Consider the following 21,804-nt stretch of genomic DNA (forward strand, 5'->3'; position numbering starts at 1 on the left):
AAATGATAGAAATCTATGTAGGTAATGATGTGAAATTTCCTGGGTATTATATTAGATTTTGTAAATCTCCATTTCATTATTGACCATATGGTGAAGATAAATAATATCTATTATGTTATGCTTCTACACTGGCAAATGAATAGAAAGTTATATTGAAAATAGTTGGACAAAGTTCGACCATACCTAATAATATGACATATTGACAGTCAGATTTTTTTAAGTTTAAAAAAGCGGGTAAGTTGTGGATATCACTCTGCTATTCAGTAAGTTAAAAATGGGTTACTGTAATGGATCGAATTAAATTTCAATCCAATGATATCATGTCATTGTATACAAAAAACGATTCTGAGCGAAGACGGTTCATTTGTCTAGGATATATTATAGATTATTAAAAATTATCAAATCTTAGATTTAAAAAGAAAAACTTTTATGAATTTATATCTAAGATATTTGAACATTGCAGTAATTTTTACGTTTTTAGTCAAAATTTTAACTTTAAATGCTTATAAAAAAAATTCGTGCCTATGTATTAGATTCTGAGCGGAGCGATGAATGTATTGATTTTACCATGATGTGTGTTTTTTTTTTGTGTCCGTCATCACGTTTTGGGGCAGTAAAAGTGCTTCGATTTTTGACTTCAGTACCTCGTTCGATCAGGAAGTGAATCTAGTTGGTACTTTAGGGGGTCAAAAGTAAAAAATTCTTAATACTTTTCTAAATAATCGAGAAAAACTAACTAAAAATTAAGGGAAAAACGGGAAATTTTACACACACTCATTTTTCGACGAAATCGATTTTGGTTATTGATGTAATTTTAAAACAAATTACCATAGATACATGAAATTTTCACCGAATGTTCATATAAGTATATTCTATCCACCATGCAATTTTCAAAAATTTTCGACTTAAGTTGAACTATTCATAGGCATTTGAAATTTTCGATCATTATTAGTTTTTTTTAAATTAATATCGATAAAAATTTATTTGTTAGGCAGAAAAGCTTGAAAATTTAATACAAGGCTCTTAACATATTGTTACAATAGCAGTTGAAAAATAAAATAAATTCATAGTCACAATTTTTTTTTATAAGCATTCAAAGTTTGAATTTTGACAAAATACGTAAAACTTGTTACTTTTGACTCCCCAAAGTACCAACTAGATTCACTTTCTGATCGAACATCGAACGAGGTACTGAAGTCGAAAATCGAAGCACTTTTACTGCCCCAAAAACGTGATGACAGACACAAAAAAAACACGCACACATCATGGTGAAATCAATACATTCCTCGCTCCCCTCACTATCTAAAAATAAAAACTATTATACATTTATTTTTTAGATAGGTATACATAATATTATTATAACATTTAATTACAATACATTTTGGCTCCAAGTATTTGAATAGCATGTACCATTTAGGAATACCTATACCCTCTTCTCTAATTTTTTTTTTTTTAATTGTAGTTTAGAATATTGTAACAATCGTTTATTTTACTATCTGTATATTAGAATATTTATAGTATTTTATAGGTAACCATGTTTTGTAATGTAATATATTATTACTTACCTAATGTTAAATTTAACTTTTGTCTGGATTTTAATGATTCTGAACTCCGAATCAATACATTAATCGGTTGATTTTTTAACTCATTAAAATGTTGGTAAGCATCATCAATTGCATTTGTATACTTTATGTTCCTATAATATAAACAGCACTGCTTACATTAGATGTTATAATAAATAACAGTGTAACGCTACGCCATCATTCGTTGTTTAATTTTAAATTAAAAAAATCAATGACACATTATGGTAAATTATGTAATCAGGTATTAGTATTATAGTTTATGTACATATACTTACACCATACAGTAATGTGTAAACGAATGAATGTGTCAGGTACTTAAGAATCATTTATTTATGCCTCATAATACTCCTGTATTGGACTTTATCCAACTGTTAAACAAGAATAAATGCATTTAATTGTGTATTTTATTTCATTCCAAGTGGATGTTTTCTCCTCGACTCCTGACTGTTGACAGTATCATTATATAGAAAACATTCAACACTTGACATTTTAAAGTAAATCTTCTTTAACGTATAATGTAAATGTACAGTCGAAAATAGAGTATGGCTTACAAAATATAAGGCACAGGAATGTACCTACGACGTTGGGCAGACGTCAGCCATGCATTTTGCACGTAATCAAACAATTTAGAAAACTTTATTAAAAGAATACAGATTTCAGTTTCCTCAAAAACGTAAAACTATTTTAAATGTTTTGATTATATATTTTGTAAAACGTTGTTGAATACTATATCGAATATCGAATATATGGTATTTTAATTTATAGAATGTCCACATATAATATCCAAAACACAAAATATATTTTATGTAAATGTATTCTTTATTTTTATAATTATAAACTGTAAGGTAAAATGTATCAACAAAAACTCGAAATTATAGCCAGTGCATGACTCATAAAAAATTGATGTTTTATTTAAAAATCAAAAGACTGTAAAAAAAGAAAACCGCATTAGAGAATCGAAAAAGCTTTTGATTTGATTTAAATGTGTTTTTAATATGTCGTATAAAACACTTAACGGTTAGGTACCACCCTAATAGCTCTGTTATATTTTTATACTTGTATAAAATGTATGTTATAAATAGTTTTATATCTAATGAAGAGTTCGGTGAATAATAATTGATACCTACTTAATGAAATAAACAAAACGATTTGTTTACGTTAGATGTGGGTACGAGTTTAAAACGAATAACTAACAAGATCAAAGTGAAAATAATATTATTATAATAATTTAATATATGTACCTAAAATGGTTATATATATATATTAGTACTCAGTTGCCACTCGGCCGAGTCGTCATATGGTTGTGAACAGTTATCGTTAAAATAACAAACACGGATAGTAGGCTCGTCGATGTTTTGGACAAAATAAATAATGAAATACTTATACAATATTGATGTTACTGGATGATGATATTGATGTTACTGAACTGACGGTGGTTACTGGATGATGCGCTCGGAAATCGGAGGTAAAAGAGTTTCAAAATACGTGCATTTATATCAAACGTATAATTCATTTGAGGAATTTGGAAAGTTTGACAATTTAAAATCCGAATCGGCTGCACACATAGAAATATTGGAGTTAAATTCATTTTCAATCAATTGTTAAGTAACTAAATGTTAAATTAACTGTGATTTGTATATTATAAATAACAACATTGCATTGTTGTATTGAATTTTGAAACTTACACTACGTATTGTTAGAACACCTATTACGTATATTCTTTGTTAACCATATATTCTATATTTGAAATGAAGAAAAAAATTTATTCTAAGTATATGAACGATTAAATTAAGTTTTTGTTATGTAACTTTAAAATAATATACATTAATAACTTAACAATTCCATGTTAAGTCATTTTAACATCCAATATTTTGATAACCCATGGGAGGAATACTGCAATAACTGCAAAAAAAAGATTCCGATTCTGAAATTATGGGGTTGGAAAATATCACATTCCTACTGCAGGTCTTTAATAAGTGATAACGAATCGAGTGAAATAATTGAACGCTCGCGATGCATTTTTGCGGAACGATGAAGAACCGCTGATATATTTGCATTTCTATACCTATACTCTATAGGTATGTATTTTTATATTGATTGCTTGTCGGTGGATCGCTCTGCTTTAGAAACGGTAACGTACATGTTTTTCATATAGTGAAATACGTACCTACACAGTTATATTACTATTATAATATTTTACTGAGATCGAGGCCGCATTTTTCATAACTAATAACAATAATAGTATGACGCGGAGAAGGACGAGTAGGAGAGTCTATAGACACCCGTACGTTATAGTATATATATTATAGTACATAATACATAACATATACGTTTACAATTTTAATAACATATAGATACATAATAGTAAAGCCCATATGTTGTGCGCGCGAATAGCCTCGGGTACTACTGTATTACTTCTACTACTACTACGTCTACTACTACTACTAATAATAATAATAATAATAACCGGTGAGCCATTTTGCGTCCAACAGTCTAGAAAAAAATTACCTTTGGGCTTCGAAGAATCGGGTTTATGCTACGTATTTTGGCTACAGGATCAGACGCGCAGTATACGCTGTGGTGCAAACAGGAAAATATGTTCAGGGAGGCTAAGCCCCGAGATAAATGTTTTTAAATTAAATTTGGATTATTTGCATTTCCGTCCCAAGTATCATACCTTATACATAGTATATTATACAAATTAAAGGTTTTACCTTAACGTAAACATATACAATATATATATATATACAAATATTTAAAGTATGTTACAGTAAAATTATAAATCAATGTATGTATTTTAAATTTAACAAACAACATAATATATTTCAACATGTAACTGGTACCCAAATATATATAATTTTAAATGGTATATCATACAGAAATTGTAGTTAAGAACATATTAAAGAATATTAGTTGACGCGGTCCTGAATTTAAATTTCCCAAATCAAATCCATGATTTTTAATTTATAGACACATCACACATCACGAGCAGATAATATTTACTGGAATAGATATATTTTTTTTATTCATTGATTATATATATCTATTATAAAATACTTTTTGTATTTATTAAAAATCAAGTCAGTATTGGACTGTGTTCTGCCAAATAAGGTTGATGATAAGATTTTTTAATATTAAAAATAGTGAACATATTCTTTTTTTAATAGTCGACAAAAAAAACATTACAAAAAATCTGTAGGGAGGCATTCGAGTTGACAAATTTTCAAATTAATGAAGTTGTTGAAACATTTTATTATTTGAAAATATTTTGAGAGGGGTCAAAACAACCCCCCTCTTTACCAGAAGCGTTAGGAAAGTTTTTACTTAAGGTAGGCAAAAAAATGTAATTATTATTTTTAATTTATGAGTTATATTCATCTACCAAATGTTCATTTAAGTGAACAAATTCAGTTAAAATAATAAGTTTGTATTACAAAGCCATTCGCTATGCTCGCAAAAGTTATAACAAAACAAATAACTTTTCAAAAGAGTAAGATAACAGGTACAAAAAACTAAAATTATATAAGCTTATTATAATTTATAAACCTTTGTCGATATTGGAAGTCGATTCAGTAAGTAGTTAAAAAATAAACTTATAATTTAACAAATTTGCAAGCAAGATCAACAAAACGTTGAAAAGAAGCACTCATTCAAATGACAATGATAAAAATGATAGAAAACTAACTTTTTGTTTTCGTCATTACTCCTTATATTATACATATTTATATAAGTAATATATTACTTACGTATTAGTAATGGTGTATATATTGTATTTTTTACTTAATTAGCATACAATAAGACCAACCAATGAAAAAATATGCAAATGCACGAAAGTCTTATTTTCATGACAAATATAAGATGGATCACCTAACTAAAATATATTATTTTGTTATATTGTTGATTTATATTATGTGTGATGTGTCAAAGTTTTGATGGAATATATGAACAGGGAAGTACTTTAAATTGTCATTCAATTTAATACTGTAGCTTGATATGTTTAAGCCACCAAACCTATTCAATTTATTACAAATACAAATGAGTATTAATAGTTATATGTATATACCTAACTTATACTTTTTATTTTATGAAACATTTATCATATACTTGCTAGGTTAGGTTACTAACGTCCAATAGATTTTAAAACGAGCCAACCACAATACCTATATTCCTATAATATTAACATTTAATAAGGTATCATTTTATTATAAAATATTTATGTACATTCCAGTATTTCACGGATTGAACTTATCGATAAGTAGTTAGAAGAATGTACAAAATATTAAGCCAAAAATTAACTCTATATTTTATTAAAGCCTGAACGCCCTGAACCTATAAAATTTAAGAAAAAATTATTTTTCTTCGATATATGGTGTGGCGGTGAGAATAAGGGCATTCGATAATGATTTCCCATCTACCGTTCGCACTCCGGCGGAAACATAGTAAACACGCGGTCGGGAAGAAGGAGACACCCACATGAACATACTAAATCATATAATTATATGTGTATAGTGTATACGGACCTACGTCTATATCGCAAATACGTACGTGTTTAACATTTGGGTAAATTATATGGATATGTCGTCCGACCTCGCCATAGACATCGTTTGTTTTACCTATTTATTTTTTTCTTATTTTCGGTTCCTCTTTTATTCACCTACTTTACTTATAAACAAACACGATCAGGAGTGAATGGACCTCAACTTGACCGAAACCCTTGACGAAACTCTCGGTCCACACCCAGATCAGAACAAAAAAACGCTGATATTTCTAAAATTAACTAATTCAATTGACAAAATATAGTTGTATAAAAGAACTTAATGTATATAATTTAAATAGTAATTAAGAGTTGTGAACTAATGGTCTATGCTGCCGAGTTGTATTATTTGCTTAAGATCAATAAAAAAAAAAAACATTGGCGAGGTATCCCTTGATTGCAGCCCGTCTCTCCGAGGGAAACTCTCGCACCTCACATGGTCGCACGCGGTCGAAATCTCGTAGTATTCGTCGTCGTGCGATCGCTATCGTCATGCCCCCCTCCTGTATGTGTTTGTCTTTGTGTACCTATAATCTATATAGGCATATAGATACTGCGTGTCTGCGTCCGTCACTTAGCATATATAATAGAACCCGCCAACATAATAATTACCGGTCTATTATAATAACACGATACGCGAACACACAGTGTACAATATTATGCGTATAATGTTATTATTTATATGTATTTTGTTCTCGTTGGAATAAAAAAAAAATATATTAAAAATTAATGCATCATTATTATTATTATCACCCGCAGTACCACGGCGTGGTGTATCTTGATCATATTGTATATGTTATAATATATTGTGTATTGAACATTTTCTAAATAGTTTTCTCGCCAAACTGACCGGATCGGCCCCGCGGGCGATCTCCAATGTGTATATGTATGATATATACCTACACGCATCGTATATTCATAATAAGTACGCGTATAATATTTATATGTATAATAATATTATATATGTACTACGGCACTTTATAATACACGTTTTAAATACGTCAAACCATATTGTGTGGTGGTGTGTTACAGTTTTTTACCTTCCTTATATTTTCGTTTTTATTTATTTATTTTTTTGTTTTTTATACATACCATATACATACAACCAGAATTGCCCTTTTTTAAGTTTCATATTATTATAAATAACAAGGCACTAGGCGGTAACGACGTTATAATCGGTGGCTTCTACTCGGTAATTTTCAAACCATTGTATTCAAATTTTCAACGCGGCACCACCCCCCTCGGCCCCGCGGGACATCTCTCGCAATGATAAATCTACTGGATCAATAACTATTGTCGTTAACTGTACTTACTCATAAGTTGTTTAAGTCTATAAGCTAGCTGTGCCTTACACCTACAGTCAAATAAAACGAAACAAATTATCGCGACAAAGGTACAATTGACAATGTAAACACGCAACCGAAACCTGAATAATTTATTTTTACGGGAATTATCGTTAATTCATGAATAAAAATTAATGTGCCCTGCAATCGTTTTAAACTCACGTCATCTTCTACACCATATTATTACTTTACGCTGTGACTTTTTGCTTAAATATAATTAAGTCATATACCTATTGGCTATTATGTATTTATCATTCAGTATCTTGAGGCGAAACTCCGAAATCTTGACTGCGATGTAATCACAGATGTTTTTACGAATATGATCGTAATTTTTAGATAATATATTCATGTGTATAATCTTATGCTGTGAGAAATATTAATATAATATTATTACTTATTAGATAGATCCTTATACTAAATTAAGTACCTACCTAGACAAAACTTTGTGATTATGAGAGTCCCATAACATATATTGTTTTCCTGCAGCAGTGCACCATACCTCATTTATTTCGAAAATTATAAAAACAATATTACACTAATATACTTAAGCTTTCTGCTTATCTAAAGAATAAGCTTTTAATCTTTTTTTTACTAAAATTACCTAATTATGCATAAAACTATAAAAGTAAAATAGTAATAGAACTCAGCAGTCATCATTTAAAATTGTTAGTACTTAGTACATACATATAGTGTATATTATATGTACATTAAATGCACCTAGTAAATCCATCACTATAAAAATTAGAAGACATATTACAAAATTAAAATTAAATTAGGTATTGGTAACTTAAATTATTTATCATATATTATATAGGTATGTATTATACAATAATATGATAGTTATTAGTTACCAATAATAATAAGCGTACAATTGATTTATATCTATTGCTTGTGAGTAATATAATTTTACACCTGTTTGAATTCTTAGTATACAATAGGTTTATAGCTAGGTATATCTTTAGCAAATTTCCTGTTTACCACTATTTATTGAAGGCGTCCGTGGAGGTCTAACATAATATTAGCAAAATACGATCTATCATAAATCTTTATTATATTATAAAATGGTATTATTAATATTGTAACCGAGCACTGAACTCAAATATTATACTGACATTTTATATTTTAATGAATTAATATTTCACTCTATACCTTTATGTTTTGATTCTGACAGTCATGTTCGGACAATTTACGTCTGACGCACCCATGATGAACATTATATATATATTATACTGTTACAAGAATTCACCCCCAATTTTATCCTTTATTTTTTTTTTACCTTTCATCGTGTGTACATATTTTATAGATCAAACAACTGATAAAATATAAGCATTATGGTGTATGGGTTTTTTTTTTATAATATATACTTTCAAACAGAATGCTTGTTATTCTTGTGTTTAAGATTTAACTAAGCTAATGTATGGAGTTATAATAAACTTAATGTCTATCTGCAATATGTTTAACTTGTCAATTTAGTAGTTCAAAGAAATTCAATTCAATTTTTGTGATGTGCTCACTGCAGTGGGAGTCAAATCGATAATCACGCCGGGTATCGTAATTACTGAATTTTACATACATTGGCTGTGATCAGTATTTAGTAGATATTCAGATATTCAGCCGGAAAAAAACGAGAAAATACAGTTTTAATTTACTATTTAGAAGCGATATAGGTGCAAATATAAATTAACAATGGTGTTAAATTAGTTTTTCAATATAATATAGGTACCTATATAAAAAAGTATAATTCAGCTTCAAATACATTTGCGAAGACTATTTTATCTAGTTCACTTTAATAAGTTATTATAGCTATAGTACATTCTATACAATATAATTATATTATTATATATCTAAACACATAAATAAATTATTATGACTTTATAGGTATTCGTAATAGGGGCGAACGTGTCTTAAAAAATAATGCTAGAATAAAATCTCGGTTTCAATTAATTTGATTTTAAAATAATATGCGTTATGATAGTATCATGATGTCTGCAACAAGTGTTAAGTTATCAAAAATCAGAATACAAAAACAACAAAATTAAACAACCAAAAATTATGATGTACACAAGTCTTTTATTGGGTATACTCCATAGGTACAAGAATATTATTGATATACAAATGCCAAGCCATCGAATTATTTATACATAGGTACCTATATCACAAAATATGTAAATATAATTTATGGATACACATCAATCGGTATCATATCCGATACCTGTTAGTTGGACTGAAAACCAGAGTAGATACATAACATTAAGCTTACACCACTAAAAACATTGTATACAATTACCATAACAACCCGATATAGTTGTAATATTGATGAGTATTCCCAAATTTAACACGAAATTAACTTTTATTTTACTTAAATATATTCATATTAACACTGATGAAAATAGCTCAAATAAAGCCATAACATTTTTACAACATTGCAGCAATAAATGGGAACAATAATTTTAACCAGCTTAATTTTATTCTTAAAAAAAACAAAATTGTACAATTTTATTTAATGTAATCATGTAAATATTAAAATACTAAAAATGTAATCAAAAAAATTCGTGTACTAATGGCCTAGTTGTCGATGTATATTTCAGATCAATAAAAAAAAAAAAAATAATAATAATAATTTTAACCGGTAAAATGAATTATTATGGGTCTTATAAGACTAAGCGTCTTAGCACCATGTACTATTCAATACGCACGTACCCACACCAATGTATACACTCATTATTACGTTTTTAGTTCCTTTTTTTTTAATAGATAAACATGTAGATATACGAGATTAAGGCCTATCATAGGTTATTCTAATTTACATATAACTACATATAATTATTTTATTTGTACAGCTCAAGGATTATAAAAACATCAAAAATAATACTTTTCTACCTACTACAGCCTAGCTGCTACATATTTTATATTATTTATTTTTATTTTACAACAAAAAACTATTTAGTACAATAGTACATATTATAGATAACTCTTTTTTACAATCAACTATCCAAATTTCACACTTAAGTTAATTATTATAACTACCTGGTAGTATAAATTGTATGAATAAGCAGATTAAAACATTTTTACAATTACACATTATATATAACATGAAAATAAAACAAAGTATAATTAGATAGGCAAATCATTTTTTTTAAATCACAGACCTTAATATGCTACTGGCGTAGCACGCAGTAATCCATTAGTGTTACTTTAAATAATTTATATTATTTCACTGTAGGTATATAAAAAAAATGCAATTATGATAAATTATTCACAAAATATTAAACCTTTCCATTAGTCGACAATAGGTAGTCGTATACTTACTTATACTATTATATTTGAATTATTCAAAATAATTAATTCTTTTGAATCTGGCTTTTTAAGTGCCTGCTGTCAGTCAAAACTTAATAAAAATGTCAAATAACATACAAGTAATTTATATACATGAGTATTTGCTGTGTTTTAAAAAATGTATAATATATAAATTAATATTATAGTGTTCATACTAAGAAATGAATAAATTGTGCAGTTTTATTTAATTTATATTATATACAATACCTATTACATCTACTAGAAATTAATGTACTTAAGTATTCTTACATTTTTTTTATAGGTAATCAAAGTACATTTACCAATAAACTAAGACTTCAGTACCAATTAATTTTTGATAAAGTCAAGCCTCAATTACTTGAATCTCAACGAAATTAAAATAAATTCTACTTTTATATTTTTCAAGGAATACTTCAAATCAAACTATAAATGTAGACAGCTTAATTATAAGAAAAAATATTTTAATTCACTCAAATATTCATATTTCAATATTTATAACCGTCAACGTATAATATTGCACATGAAGTGACATTCAATGGTCCTTTATTAGTTAAAACTACTAATTTTTATTTACAAGCTAACAACTCCATAGTTACAGAAGTATTCTTTCTTATATATATATATATATATAATTAGAACTAACGTTGATTTTAGTGCATTGTGTATTTAGTATTTATGAGGTAAAACACTCAACACTAGTCACTACCAGTCGTTAAAATATTTACTTTGAGAGACATACGTGACATGTACAAACTCGTTGTTTTAATATAGAAATCAATAGGTGGTTAGTCATCAAAACAAAATGGATTGTTTTAAAAAGGGTTAAAGTTTGACAGTAATCATACGTTAGTACACGAGTAAAATACGAATAACATGGTAATATAATAATATGAAGAAAATAATTTAGGTACCAATATTTGAAGTTCTATAATTTCCATACTCCTTAATATATAGTTTTTTTTCATTTCTGTCTCTATTTTTGTAAAGAAATGAAAATAATTTTATTCTCATAACATATAAATTTTAGTACTATTAATTAATATACTATACATGTTTGACAATAATTGATAAAACACTAGGAATTCAATGTAAAATACAATATTATAATTAAGTAGGTATCTAACTAACATGAATAGATACATGTAATTATGTACTATAAATTATAATACCATACTAAGTAGAACTACTATTATACCATTCATCTTTTGAAAATGGTTATACAAATTATATTCAATGTTTATTCCTTTATTCTACCATATTATACAAACATTTTAATTTATAATACTCAACGAAAAACAGCAGGTAATAATAAATATTTGAAAATTTCTGTAATCATTACACATACAATAAAATACTGGTGATCAAATAATAGTGGTTCATTCACGAAAAAAGGATTTCTTACCACACCCCCTGGGTAACGAAAAAAAAAGGTCTATTAATTTGGAATTTAAAATCCCGGAAACAGCAGTGGCCTACCCTAATCGCACTATCGCGTACCTACCGAAATATATATAATATATATATTGTGATATGTAGTATTAAACGTATATCAAATGTAATAACATAAATCGGCTTACCGTCTCATAAATCAATCGAGCGGGCAATTACTTTTTTTTCCTCAACATTTTTTTTCCCGCACGGTAGGCCTTGTCAATAATTGTTGATTTCCCTGTCACTGAAGGGCCCCGGGGCCTGAAAGCGCTGCAGAAGCGATACCACGAAAAGTATACATTATATGTACAATATATATAATATGTGTATTGTGTATATGTATTTATTTTATATATGTATAATAATACAGACGACCCCCCTACGAGCCGAGCAAAACGCAACTCTCCCAGGAAAATAATTTTATATTACTATTATTGTGAAATTTTCAGACGATATAAAATTATAAAATAAAAATGTTTTCGAATGAAACAGATATAATATAATAATAATAATAATATTGTTATATCGTACTTGCAGTGGCGGCAGAATGGGGAGGGAACGAGTAAGAAAACGGTTTTTATTGACCGTTGCCGCCGCCGTCGTCGTCTGCTCGTCGATCCAAGCTGGTTCCACGAGGAGACAAATTGTCATTAGCGACGCTCACAGCGTGACACTAGTGGCGCCTGGTTCACCCCCTGCACGTCACCGTAATAACGTCGTGTAAAATATGTCTGTCCTCGTACTACGTCTACAACAGCAGTACAAATGTACGACTACATACCTATATGATATGATATATATATGAAATATGTATATATATAGGTGCAGTAATATATACCACGACCACCGCCACTGATACCCACCCTCAAGTTTCATCCACGATCGCGCGCCACATGCATTCCACCTGCCCGCAGCGTTATTACTAAAATTATTTTATATTATTATTACGGTCGTGTTATAATAATAATATATATAATATGGTATACATAATATACCACTGAGTGATATACAGAGTGATCCACCACGTATTCTCATTTCCGCGTTGGTATTATTAATTATTATTATGATTACATATTACATTATACATAATATACGGCCGTCACACTCGCATGTGTTTTTTCCGTCTTTCAAAATATGTGCCACATACTAAATTTTAAATTTACGCACGATTTTTAAACGTAATATATAAGAATAAATTGAGATATATATATATATATTATCAGCAAACTTAAATGTGAAACCATTATATTATATGTATTTGTATATCAGATTTATACGATGTTTCAACTTTAAAGCAAACTATGTGTATGAGGTATGTAAAGCATTAAAATTTAAAAATGTTCATAAATCGATTGAAAATTAACACATCGTAAATCACCAATGTACATACAATAATAATGATATTCTTACCTTAAAATTTGATGATAGTTTGCCATTCACTATAATATCAAATTGTTATATATACAACACCAATATTTGTTTTGATAGACGCTAATTTGGTTATGTTGACAATAACATGTGCATTAATCGTAGGATGACGATAACACACGAGACGTTGTATACCGTTCGAGCCACAATTTTCGATAGCCATTATATTTTTGTCTTGAATTTTCTACTTTCCGTCCCATTTTATACAGAATAATTAGAACTGTCTTCATATTATGTAGATACCTATAAATAAAAAAAATTTTAATGTTTTAAAATAGGTAAGTTATCATAATGTTTTTAAATTTTTTTCAGTTTTAGTTTTAATTAAAATCTACAAAATAAATAATAATTAGAACAATAAAGTTATGTTTCTTTGTTTTTTTTAAAAATATTTTATGAGTTAAAAAATATGTACAACAGATAATACCTATTAGTTATAAATTCTAGTATATTTATTTTATTTATTTTAAATATGAACATTTCCGTTTTTATATTTATTTATTTACTTTTAATCTTATGGTTTTGTTATTAGTACGTACTTCGTAGTTTAATATATTGTGTTTCATTTTGAAAAGCTTTATCGGAAACCGATTCGTATGCAGCCGTAGAGGCGTAGCACGTTTCCACCAAAAATAGACCTTTCCCTTTTCCACCAAAGTGTATCTTTCCCTTTTCCACCAATATCCGTTACCACTAAATGAGATCTACCTATAATTTACCAAAATAATTTATATACTACGCTTATATTAAAATCTTTAATACAGTAATAAGTTTATTTAAAATACTAATGCTGGGGGCGGTGGTAAACTCTCCCGATTTTTAAAAATAGTAAGCTCTCCCGGGTTAATATTATGTTTACCTGAAGTAAATGTGTAAACTCTCCCGGGTTAACTTTATAGTTACCTGTAGGAAGTATGTTAACTCTCCCGAGTCGTTTTAAATATTAAAACATTTGTTTAGGAAAAAAAAATAGATTCCCTAACTTTTTTAAAATCTGTATGTTCTTATTATCAAAAACAATAATTTTAACATTTTTACGTTTATTTTGTATTTGTAACTTATATTATTATTATTATAATTGATTATTTTTAAAAGAAACTTAAATGCATATTAGATTTTTTGAAATTTTATTTTTTATTGTATTTTCAATTTTGACTATAATATTATAGCTCATAGCATCATCTAAAGACATTAATTTATATTGTTATTATACATGATCGACTATTTTTAAACGCAACTTTAATGTATATTAAACTTATTTTATGATTTTTACTAGACCTGGGAGAGTTTACATATTTCCGTTAGGTAGTACAGGAATAAACCCGGGAGAGTTTACACGTTTCCGTCAGGTAGTACTGGAGTAGAGCCGGGAGAGTTTACCATCAGAAGAGTTTACCATCGGGAGAGTTTACAATCGCCCAATGCTGGATTGAAAAAATGATAGATTAGTGTATAAGTATATGTTATAGTTAAAGTGTTGACTTCCGTTATTTTGTATAATAACTAGGTAGTTCAGGAATTACCTACGAATATTAGTTAAAGTATGAAATCATAGATGACAAGTATACTCTAACTATAGTTATCTAGAATATCTAGTTATTCTATACAATTTTAGTTAGATATACGTTAAAATATAAAGAATACATTAAAATTTAAAATATATTATAAGATTTTATTTATCTTAAATTGAATTAATTATTTATTTACACGTGCAATAAATTATAACATTTCGAATTACATAGTGCTTTTTTTTCTTCTGCAATTTACAATAAGTGCACTTTAAAGACCCTGATCAGTTCCTAGTGACTACGCAGTAGTCGCAGGTCTTAATGTAACACTATCATTAGTATGATGGACAGTACAATAACAATATTATACATGATATTTAGTATATAATTTGACACATTAACTAAATGATGCCAGGTAATGTTTAAAAGAACTAGTTAAAATTAAAATTAAGTCGATTACTCAAGCTTGTGAAAACACCGGAAAACGATAAAATTCGGTGATCCACCCTGTGTAGGACATATACGATATACCCCCCTAATTATCTATATAAATTACAAACAGGCACATCGCGCACGGTGCTGCATATACGGGTTTTCCCGTCTCTTCACCCATACCCGAATCACAATTAAAATGTCTCGCGTTAAAATTGTGTTCTGGTGGAACATGCCGATATACATATTATTACAGTATACTATGCAAACATTACACATATTATATACCCGAGTGTGCACTATGTATATAAATATAAATTTGGTAAACTATTCGTAGCCACCCACTGGATATTAATTATCCAAATCCGGACCTTAAACGACTTGAGGGGACGGACGATATACAAATACATGACGCATAAAAACCGAGTAATTTTAAATGCGTGATAGTCGTTTCTTACGTGAATAAAAAAAAATCTACTGTAATTAAAACCAGCAAGCTTATACACATGCGCACAACAGATAGTTAAATTTAATTACAAGTAGAATGAAGAAAAATCATCTCTTAAACTGCTGCAGGATGGTATATTATAATTAGTAATTACGTACGTATTACGCACGTGAGCAAATGTAATTGCCAAAAGTTTCTGTATCATATTATTATATTAATGTCGTCCGTTATGATTTATGATATATAAACGTACCTTTTGTTATTTATTAATTATAATTTAATTCATCCAAATATTACGAAAAACTGCACAAACATAAAAAGTTACGTGTTACATACCTACGAATATTGAATATACGTTATATTAATATCAATAATAACAAAAGTTTCTATTAGTAGGAATTTACTATTTCCATTTAGTTCTAAAAAGTGCTCGAATAGGCAACATCAAGATTTTAAAATCTCAAAAAGAGAACTTAATACCTACATTATACATGCATTATAAGACGGAACACGGATGTTTATTATTTTAATTTAAACTATCAGTTAACATAATAATAATAATATTTTCAGACAGGTAATATCAGGTATATATTATGTATTAAATAAATATTAATACATAAAGAACAAAGCGTTAACAAGAGATGTTATTTTTAAAACTCAAAACAATCTAGGTATTAAAAAGATGAACGAAAAAAACTAGTTTTACACGACTTGTAAACGTTAAAGTCTTAATTACTAACAACAATATTATGCTACGATAAGATTGTTATTACCTTTTAGACAATTAAGTTAGTAATTTATATCAGAGAAAAAAAAATCAACAAACCAATTATTTGATGAACGTATCAAATAGAACCGGTTAACCGGTTAAACGCGAAAATTATTTGTTGGATGAATGTTGTATAACGACAAAAAAATTTTAATTACTATATTTTTCGAAGTTCAATTTTTTGTACTTACAATATACTTACATTTTTAAAAACACAAACTCAGAGCTTTAGATTCAAACAAACACAAAAATATACATTTCTTTAAAACTATTTTTATTCATTTTACTTCATAGACATTAATACATTATTATTACTGATGACAGAGTTAAAAACCACAGAAAATTCATATTATGTTTGTAAACCTTAGGGCTTAGATCATAAAAACAATTAGTATTATGTTACCTTGCAGTACTTACAGTACTTGCAATACTATAATTTTTTGATAAAATTTACAATGAAATATTTATCGGGGAATTATATATTCTGAAATTAAAACATAAATTCTTTTTAAAACAAAACATTCTTCAGTACCTATTTATACGTTGAGTAATATTTTTAATTTTCTCATGCGCGAGATTTTGAAGGAAAAAACATGGCTAATAAATTACGCCGTTTTATTCCCAACAATCACGGGTACCTGATCTTAAGTACACGGGTATATACCTACACATAAGACTGAGTATTCAAATGAAAAATGTCCCCTTTTGAAAAAAAAATAACAATAATAAACCCAGTGCGAGAATCAAAAATTAGTTTTTAATAAGCCGATAAATTTCTATACGTTATTGCCTTGGGTCCGTACGACGTCGACGTCGAGGAGTCGAGATAAATTATAATCAAACGATGCAACGACGTTTGTCCTGAAGAATGATAATTTATAGGACGAAACCGCAGGGAACAATGGGACATTACATGCGCTTCGCCTTATTTATTGTTTATCCCTGCCATTATTTTTTTTCCGTGTTCTGGTGCGCGCATTCTACGCGTCTTGCATATCATACCTGGCGACCCTTACACCACGAAGTATATATAATATATGATTTTTTTTTTTATTTATTTCCTTTTTGTTTTTAGTAATATCACGGGGGCTTCCCTCGATGTCTTAGTAAAATCTCATTCAGTATTTAGGGACCAGGTTTAATTTATTTCTTTATTTGACTAGTCACATGTACCATTTATATGTATATACTTATATTATTGCTACATCAGGTAAAAACTATACAAACTAAATATTTTATTCAATATAGACTGCAGCAGTCGTCAGAGTTTGTTTGTTTTTTTCTTTTTCTTTTATTCACCGTTGTATTTAATCTTGTGAATTTTCAAGAGAATGAGTAGGTATACGAATTAACAACCAAATGTTTTATGAAGTACCTATACTGCTATACTATAATACACGAATTTACCATGTCAACATTTTGTGTATTATTTTAGATTCTGAGCGGAGTGATGTGATGTGTTTTTTTTTTTTTTTTTTTGTGTCTGCCATCACGTTTTGGGGCAGTAAAAATGCTTCGATTTTTGACTTCAGTACCTCGTTCGATCAGAAAGTGAATCTAGTTGGTACTTTGGGGGGTCAAAAGTAAAAAAATTCTTAATACTTTTCTAAATAATTGAGAAAAATTAAGGGAAAAACGGGAAATTTTACGCACACTCATTTTTCGACAAAATCGATATTGGTTTTTGATGTAACTTTAAAACAAATGACCATAGATACATGAAATTTTCACCTAATGTTTATATAAGTATATTCTATCCACCATGCAATTTTCAAAAAATTTCGACTTAAGTTGAATTCATAGGTATTTGAAATTTTCGATCATTATTAGTTTTTTTTAAATTAATATCGATAAAAATTTATTTATTAGGCAGAAAAGCTTGAAAATTTAATACAAGGCTCTTAACATATTGTTACAATATCAGTTGAAAAATAAAATAAATTCATAGTCACAATTATTTTTTATAAGCATTCAAAGTTTGAATTTTTACAACATATTATGTAAAAATCACGAAAATTCACAAATTATTTTAAGCTAGAAATTCATAAAAAATTTTACTTTTAAATCTAAGATTTAAAAATTTAATACAAGATTCCTTACAAGTTTTTCAATCTTTATCACAAATAAAAATTCCACCGGAAATTCAAATTACATTTTTATGAGCATTTGAAATTTAAATTTTTACAACATTGGATTTTCACTTTTAGCGATTTCCTTATTTTGGTGTAACTCTAAAACAAATTACCGCAGATACTTGAAATTTTGACTGAATGTTTATATAGGCGTTTTATATATTTGATAAAATTTTCAACATTTTCAAAATATTTAGATTTGTTTTGAGCTGTTTACTGACATTTTAATTTTTCAACTTTTTTAGTTTTTTTTTCTATAAATATCGATAAAAATGTATTTGTTCGGTAGAAAAGCTTGAAAATTTAATACAAGGCTTCTAACACATTTTAACAATAGCAGTTAAAAAATATTAAAAATTCGTAGGTACGATTTTTTTTTTTATAAGCATTTAAAGTTCAAATTTTGACTAAATACGTAAAAATTACGGCAATGTTCAAATTATCTTAGATAGAAATTCATAAAAGTTTTTCTTTTTAATTTTAAGATTTGAAAATTTAATACAAGGCTCCTAACATATTTTTACAATAGAAGTTGAAAAATAAAAGAAATACATAGTCACAATTTTTTTTTATAAGCATTCAAAGTTTGAATTTTTACAACATATTATGTAAAAATCACGAAAATTCGTAAATTATTTTATGCTAGAAATTCATAAAAAATTTTCCTTTTATATCTAAGATTTGAAAATTTAATACAAGGCTCATAATATATTTTTACAATAAAAATTGAAAAATAAAAGAAATATATAGTCACAATTTTTTTTTATAAGCATTTAAAGTTCAAATTTTGACCAAATACGTAAAAATTACGGCAATGTTCAAATTATCTTAGATAGAAATTCATAAAAGTTTTCCTTTTTAATTCTAAGATTTGAAAATTTAATACAAGGCTCCTAACATATTTTTACAATAGCAGTTGCAAAATTAAAGGAATACATAGTCACAATTTTTTTTTAAGCATTCAAAGTTTGAGTTTTGACAACATATTATGTAAAAATCACGAAAATACAGAAATTATTTTAAGCTAGAAATTCATAAAAAATTTTCTTTTTATATCTAAGATTTGAAAATTTAATACAAGGCTCATAATATATTTTTACAATAAAAATTGAAAAATAAAAGAAATGCGTAGCCACAATTTTTTTTTTACAAGCATTCAAAGTTTGAATTTTGACAACATATTATGTAAAAATCACGAAAATTCGCAAATTATTTCAAACTAGAAATTCATAAAAAATTTTCTTTTTAAATCTAAGATTTGAAAATTTTTAATAATCTATAATATATCCTAGACAGATAAACCGTCTTCGCTCAGAATCGTTTTTTGTATACAATGATATAATATCATTGGATTCAAATTTAATTCCATCCATTACAGTAACCCACTTGTAACCTACTGTACAGCAGAGCGACATACACGACTTACCCGCTTTTTTATAAATACAAATTAACATACAAGACTAAAGTAGCCATTATGGACATGGAGTAGGTAACATTGTAAAATTCAAGTGTTAATGAATTATCGGGGTGACTTGGGATCCACCAAAATATATGTTTAATTTTGATTGGGCTTTGTAACTAATATGTTTTGCATATTTCTTGTAAAAACGGATAGATATGGTATATGTTTTGACTATATATAGTTAAAGCGCTGAGTCACAACATAATATTATGATACACTTTAATTTTATACGTCTTTTTAAATTTTTGTAAAATATACCTAACAATACCTATTTAAATATGTTATTTATTTATTTGAATATGGATATAGAATATTTAAGGTAAAAAATATGAAAAAATAAAATTGAGTCTGCTGCAGAGGAAAATTGTAGCTATAAGGCTTTTTTACATGCCAGGCTGAAACGTTTTAGTTATAAAACTCATTCATTATTATTGTAAACCCTCCATTCCATTATACCTACGACCTACCTCTATTATAATATGTGCCATGCTGTCTGTTGGTTCTCGTGTGTAGAATGTATACCTACACAGCATTTTAGTACACAATATAAAAAACACGATAATATCGTTTGCACACACATCAAAAACTGGGCGTAAACGTGTGTTTGGTGAAAATTGAAAGGTTATATATTATTTTTATTGTAGAACAAAAAATTACTCTCTCAAGTGTGTTTGGACAGGTTATAAACGCGTGCGTCTTAAAAAGAGGTGGGATAAATGGGCGGTCGACTTAAATCTCATTTTTAAATAGTGATATGACGTTTACATTATTACATGGATATACCTTTTATGATCGCAATCGAATCATTCATTGTCATTTTTGTCACTTGTCATCGTCTTAAATGTTCTTATATTATACTAGCTCGTCAATAATATATTTGTCCGTATTATATGAATATTTATGACCAGATACTCTCGTTTATCGAATTCTTAATACAAACGGACTGAAAAAATTCTTCCACTCCGCTGTCACGTATATAAAGGTATTATACACCCGAATAACTCTTTCGTGCTAACGCTATTAGGTCCACTCGTTGTGGATAATTGGTAGTTATAATAAAATAACCTAATGGGACACAAGAAAAATAAAATTAAAATAAACAAAATATCGTAGACTTTTCAAGTGCCATAAATTTACCTGTGTCATGTAGATTATTCGTGTTTTCGATCTTTACAAAACCAGTAAAAACTGAATTGATTATCGCGTGAAGTCTGGTACTGACAAATATACACACCACCTTGACATTGTAATGGGCAAATTAATTTTACTTTTATTTTTCATAATCCTAACTACCTGTTTAAAAAGTATATAATAAGGAGGGTAGGATAATATTATGTAGGCACATGTTAAATCTTACAATGATATTGTCTCATAAAAGAAATATAATGTATAGGTACCCACATTAAAAAATACAAAAGT

This window comes from Diuraphis noxia, unplaced genomic scaffold (assembly GCF_037042655.1).
Source record: "Diuraphis noxia isolate RWA-SAM2 unplaced genomic scaffold, SU_Dnox_SAM2 contig0007, whole genome shotgun sequence".
Taxonomy (NCBI): Eukaryota; Metazoa; Arthropoda; class Insecta; order Hemiptera; family Aphididae; genus Diuraphis; species Diuraphis noxia.